Here is a 6,647-nt window from a genome sequence, read left to right on the forward strand (position 1 = left end):
TAGAACTGAACTAGAACTGAACTAGAACTAAACTAGAACTGAACTAGAACTGAACTAGAACTTAACTAGAACTTAACTAGAACTGAACTAGAACTGAACTAGAACTGATCAAGAACTGAGCTAGATCTGAACTAGAGCTAGACAATAATTGAACTATATCTGAACTACAGCTAGACTAAAATTGAACTTTAATAAATCTAGAATCTGATCTAGACAAAATAAAAAAAAAAAACAGATCTATAACTGAAATAGTACAAAATGCGAACGTGATATGATCTTGAACTTGTATCTCTTAAGAACTTTTTTAAAAAAACTCAAAATTAGTTTCTATGCCAAATGAAATAATTTTAGAAAAACTTTTTATAATTAAAAGTAAATGACGTAGAAAGATAAAAATAAATGTTAGAAAACACAAATATGTGTTTATTCGAAAAATAAATCACTAATTAAAAAAATACATATTGTTTTGTTTTTTTCAAAAACACAAATAAAATTATGCAATATTATTTTCACTGGTAGTTTTATTTTTGGTGTTTTATTTAGATATTTTTTGTGTTATTTTCAACACACATGTTAAACAATTTTTTTGTTTGCCATTTTTTTTTTATTTTGGTCACACATTTTTAATTAATTTAATTTTTTTCGAAAGCGAAAATAAATTTTATTTTGTTTTAAATAGAAAAGTAGTACTGTGAGTGACATAATTCTACCTGTAAGCGAAAGCAAAAAAAATCTTAAATATAACAATTTCCTTTCATATAATATACAATTTATATATAGCAACCTTTCTAATGATATAATATAGTTCCATCTTTTGGTTTTTTATGTGTTTAATAACAAGCCTGAGAATGTTAAGGCCAAATATTGTTGGTCACTTTAAAATAGAAACGTTTTAATATATAGAAATCAGCAACAATTGTTTTTCAATGTCACTTTCGTTTTTAAATATAAAAAATTATTAGATTATATTTGCTTTTTGAATCTGTTATTTTATGTTCTTATTTAAATTGGAATAACATACGATATTTATACGATAAGTTGGAGTGTATTTGAAGAATAAAACAAGAAGTATCTAAGTGATCTTGTAATGTACAAAAACTCATATAGAAATACATAAGAGATTTTTATGGATCTGATATAGAAAAAAACAGAAACTGTTCTAGAACTGAACTAGAACTAATGTAGAGCTCTTTTAGGACCTCTGGAACTGATCTCGAACTGGAGCTGAGCTGGAGCCGATCTGTAACTAATCTAGAATTAATTTAAAATCTATAGAGACTTGATCTAAGACTGTTATAGAACTGAACGAGAACCAATGTAGAGCTCTTTATGAACCTCTGGAACTGATCTCGAACTAATCTAGAATTGATTTAAAATTTATAGAGACTGGATCTAAAACTGTTATAGGAATGAACTAGAACTATTGTAGAGCTCTTTTAGAACCTCTGGAACTGATCTCGAACTAATCTAGAATTGATTTTGAATTTATAGAGACATGATCTAAATTGTTATAGAGCTGAGCTAGAACTAATGTAGAGCTCTTTATGAAACTCTGGAACTGATCTCGAACTAATCTAGAATTGATTTTGAATTTATAGAGACATGATCTAAAACTGTTATAGAGCTGAACTAGAACTAATGTAGAGCTCTTTATGAAACTCTGGAACTGATCTCGAACTAATCTAGAATTGATTTTGAATTTATAGGGACATGATCTAAAACTGTTATAGAGCTGATCTAGAACTAATGTAGAGCTCTTTATGAAACTCTGGAACTGATCGCGAACTAATCTAGAATTGATTTAAAATTTATAGAGACTTGATCTAAGACTGTTATAGAACTGAACTAGAACTGATGTTGAATTGATTAAAAATTCATTGAGAATTGATCTAAAACGAATCTTGTAATAATCTTTAACTAAACTAGAGCTAAGGTGAAACTGATCTATAACTTATCTTGAACTAGTCTAGATCTGTTCTAAAACTAAACTGAACTAGATCTGATCGAAAAATGAAATAGAAGTTATCTGAAACTGATATAGAACTATATCTAGAACTTATCTGGAATTAAGAAAAAAAAAACTAATACAGAACTGATATAGGACTAGTCTATAACTATAATAGTACTTTAAAAACTAATCGGGAATTGATTTAACACTGATCTTTAAATGAAGAAATTATTTACAACTAATCCAAAACTAATTCAGAATTCTTGTAGAAATTATGTAGAACTGATTTAAACTAATTTTGAAGTGATCTGGATTTTATGTGGAACTGATCTATAATTGATCTTGAACCAAATTAGAACTAATTTGGACCAAGTTATAACTAATCTGGAATTGAACTGAATTGATCAATAACAAATCTAGAATTTCTGGAAATAATTTAGAATTGAAGAAGAAGTTACCTGTAACTAATCAATAATTGAACTAGAATTGATCTGGAGTTGATCAAGAACTAATCTAGAATTGAAATAACACTAATCAAAAACTGATCTAGAATTGATCTGCAACCAAAACTGAAAATAAGCTACAATTGATCAAGAACTGATCAACTTAACTTTAACACACCAATTCTATCCAAATTTTGCTTTTGGATTTAAATTCTTCTGTGGTTGATGGATTTTTTTTTAAAACGCATACATCTCACCAACTTCAACCACCGACTTTTTTCCATCATACATTGTACTTATAAAGTACTCTTTACATCCTGTTTAAAATAATGTTATTGGCAAACTCTGTCTGTCTGTCTGTATTTACACCACGTACCCAAAGATCACGACCTTCTGAATACCTTCCTTCGTTCGTTTTATTTTGTTTAGGTTTTTAAACAAACAACAATTGCTTTTAAATTGCTGCAACATTGTTGTAAAGTGTTGTTATTGTTTGTTTATTTAAAAAAAGTTGTATGTAACAACAAGAAATCCCTCAATTCGTTGTATAAAAGGAGTAAAATAAAACATTTTTGTTATTTTGCAACTTTGTTGCCAATAAGTACATGATTTTTGTTTTGAAAAGGGGAGAATTGTTGTGAACAAAAAAGGCTTCTGTTTAATTTTGTATAAGTTTTCTTAAAATGCTGATTTAACCAAAAATTTCTGAAATGTTTTTAAAAATTTCTAGGGGTCTTTGCTTTATTTAAGACTTTATTGTTACCTGTGGTTGGTTTTTTTATATTTGGGTTTATATTTGGTCCCATGGTTTTGGTAATATGTTTCTTTTTTAATAATTTTTCTGCAATCATGTTTATTTATTATTGTTTCCACAATTTGTGGTTTATGGTTTATATTTTTCTTTTATTTATATTTTTGTTCCCTGAGCTACTGTTATTGACCTGAACTTTGATTTGATAAATAAGAGAAAGTTCAACGGCGCCGATTGCAACAATTTTATTTAAATTACGTCTAGTTTAGTTCCTTAGCAGCTCTAGAACAGAACTAAAACCAAACTAGAACAGAACTAGAACAGAGAAGAACTAGAGCAGAACAACAGCAGAACCAGAACAGAACTAGAACAGAACTAGAACTAGAACAGAACTAGAACAGACTAGAACAGAACTAGAACAGAACTAGAACAGAACTAGAACAGAACTAGAACAGAACTAGAACAGAACTAGAACAGAACTAGAACAGAACTAGAACAGAACTAGAACAGAACTAGAACAGAACTAGAACAGAACTAGAACAGAACTAGAACAGAACTAGAACAGAACTAGAACAGAACTAGAACAGAACTAGAACAGAACTAGAACAGAAGTAGAACAGAACCAGAACAGAACTAGAACAGAACTAGAACAGAACTAGAACAGAACTAGAACAGAACTAGAACAGAACTAGAACAGAACTAGAACAGACCTATAACAGAACTAGAACAGGATTATAACTAGAACAGAACTATTACTAGAACAGAGCTAAAATAGAACTAGAACACAACTAGGACAGAGCTAGAAAAAAACTAGAACAGAACTAGAACAGAACTATAACAGAACTAGAACAGAACTAGAACAGTACTAGAACAGAACTAGAACAGAACTAGATCAGAACTAGATCAGAACTAGAACAGAACTAGAACAGAACTAGAACAGAACTAGAACAGAACTAGAACAAAACTAGAACAGAACAAGAACAGAACTAGAACAGAACTAGAACAGAACTAGAACAGAACTAGAACAGAACTAGAACAGAACTAGAACAAAACTAGAACAGAACTAGAACAGAACTAGAACAGAACTAGAACAGAACTAGAACAGAACTAGAACAGAACTAAAACAGAACTAGAACAGAACTAGAACAGAACTAGAATAGAACTAGAACAGAACTAGAACAGAACTAGAACAGAACTAGAACAGAACTAGAACAGAACTAGAACTGAACTAGAACTGAACTAGAACTGAACTAGAACTGAACTAGAACAGAACTAGAACAGAACTAAACTGAACTAGAACAGAACTAGAACCAGAACGATCTTAAATAGAACTAGAACAGAACTAAGACAGAACTGGAATAGAACTAAGACAGAACTAGAATAGAATAAAACTATAACTAGAACTAAAATCGAACTAGACCTCATAATGAACTATGTGTATTAGAACAAAAATAGAAATAAGCTAGAATAAAATTAGAAATGATTTAAAACTAATCTAATTTTGTTTTTAGCAAATTAATTCCACTAAGAGAAAAGTTACAGAGTAAAATAAAATTTTTAAAGGAAATAGAAAAATGTCCTCGAACCCTATTATTTGCCAAAAAATATTTAATTTTGGCAACAAACAAATCCTTTACAACCCCTGTCAGAACTGTAAGTATTTTCATATTTTCCTATTAAAAACCACCACAAAATTTACTTCACAAATACAGGTGCGAGTTTCAAAAGAGAGCACAAAAAAAGGAATATGACTAAAAAGAGAAAGCTCTAGTAAAGAATGTGTGATAATTTCTCTCCGAGTAAATTGTATTAATGCATGGTGCATGCATGATGCATCGTACCTGCTTGAGTTTATTTAAAAAAGGTGTAAAAAATGTCTGTTTAACTTTAGTACACATATTTTCCATTTTGATTTTACTATAGTATTTTTAGTGATTTAATTTTATATTTGTGCAAGCTATTTATAAAAATATGTTTGTATATATTAATGTGTATGATGATGAGCTTTTTTTGTAAATTTTTTATTTTTATAAATTGCTCCTTGTTAAAGTTTTTTCACCCTCTCTTTTGTTTTGCTATAGTTTGCTGTGTTTTTCTTGTTGTTTATTCTTTTTCTATAACATCATATTTGTTGATAAGTGCATGCGTGAGCTTGCATATATTATTTGAGGGAAAATTTTATAGTTTTCATAAATAAAAATCTTATTTTGCTGTTGTGTTGTTGCTGTTTTCATGTAGTTGTTATTTTCAAAAGGCTGTGGTCTCAATAAGCTCTAAAGAGGCAATTAATAGTGCTATTTTTAGCAACAGTTTTTCAAAGAAAAAAACCAAAGTAAATAAGGATTTAAAAAGAAAACTATTAAAGAAACTTTTGTGTGTGTGTAGATGAAGAAATGTTAGGGAGGTAAGGGAAATGGGAAAAGTTTTAATTATACGTAGTGGGAAGAATATAAAAAGCTAATAAATTATAACTTCCTGGAAGTTTCTTTCATTTTGTAAAGTGCAGCAATAATTAAACAGATTTATTTATGAGAAAAAATTGATTTGTTGTAAAAGAAGTAGAACAGAACTGATTTAGAATAGAACTGGACTAACTAGAACTGAATTAGAACTGAACTAAAACTTAACTAAAACTGAACCTGAACTGAACTAAAACTGAACTAGAACTGAACTAGAACTGAACTAGAACTGAACTAGAACTGAACTAGAACTGAACTAGAACTGAATTAGAACTGAACTAGAACTGAACTAGAACTGAACTAGAACTGAACTAGAACTGAACTAGAACTGAACTAGAACTGAACTAGAACTGAACTAGAACTGAACTAGAACTGAACTAGAACTGAACTAGAACTGAACTAGAACTGAACTAGAACTGAACTAGAACTAGAACTGAACTAGAACTAGAACTAGAACTGAACTAGAACTGAACTAGAACTGAACTCGAACAAAACTAGAACAGAACTAGAACAGAAATAGAACTAGAACAGAAATAGAACTAGAACAGAAATAGAACTAGAACAGAAATAGAACTAGAACTAGAACAGAACTAGAACAAAACTAGAACAGAACTAGAACAGAACTAGAACAGAACTAGAACAGAACTAGAACAGAACTGGAACAGAACTAGAACAGAACTAGAACTAAAACAGAACTAGAACTAGAACAGAACTAGAACAGAACTAGAACAGAACTAGAACAGAACTAGAACAGAACTAGAACAGAACTAGAACAGAACTAGAACAGAACTAGAACTAGAACAGAACTAGAACTAGAACAGAACTAGAGCAGAACTAGAACTAGAACAGAACTAGAACAGAACTAGAACAGAACTAGAACAGAACTAGAACTGAACTAGAACAGAACTAGAACAGAACTAGAACAAAACTAGAACATAACTAGAAAAGAACTAGAACATAACTAGAACATAACTAGAACAGAACTAGAACAGAACTAGAACAGAACTAGAACAGAACTAGAACAGAACTAGAACAGAACTAGAACA

At 29.7% G+C, this 6,647-nt stretch overlaps 1 protein-coding gene across 4 annotated transcripts in view; it reads left to right on the forward strand.

Moving 5' to 3' along the window:
- The window catches only part of LOC111690008 (probable serine/threonine-protein kinase nek3), a 48,696-nt gene that overhangs the window by 18,336 nt on the left and 23,713 nt on the right, over positions 1 to 6,647 (forward strand). The gene's annotated exons all lie outside the window — the stretch shown is intronic.

Source organism: Lucilia cuprina, chromosome 3 (assembly GCF_022045245.1).
Source record: "Lucilia cuprina isolate Lc7/37 chromosome 3, ASM2204524v1, whole genome shotgun sequence".
Lineage (NCBI taxonomy): Eukaryota > Metazoa > Arthropoda > Insecta > Diptera > Calliphoridae > Lucilia > Lucilia cuprina.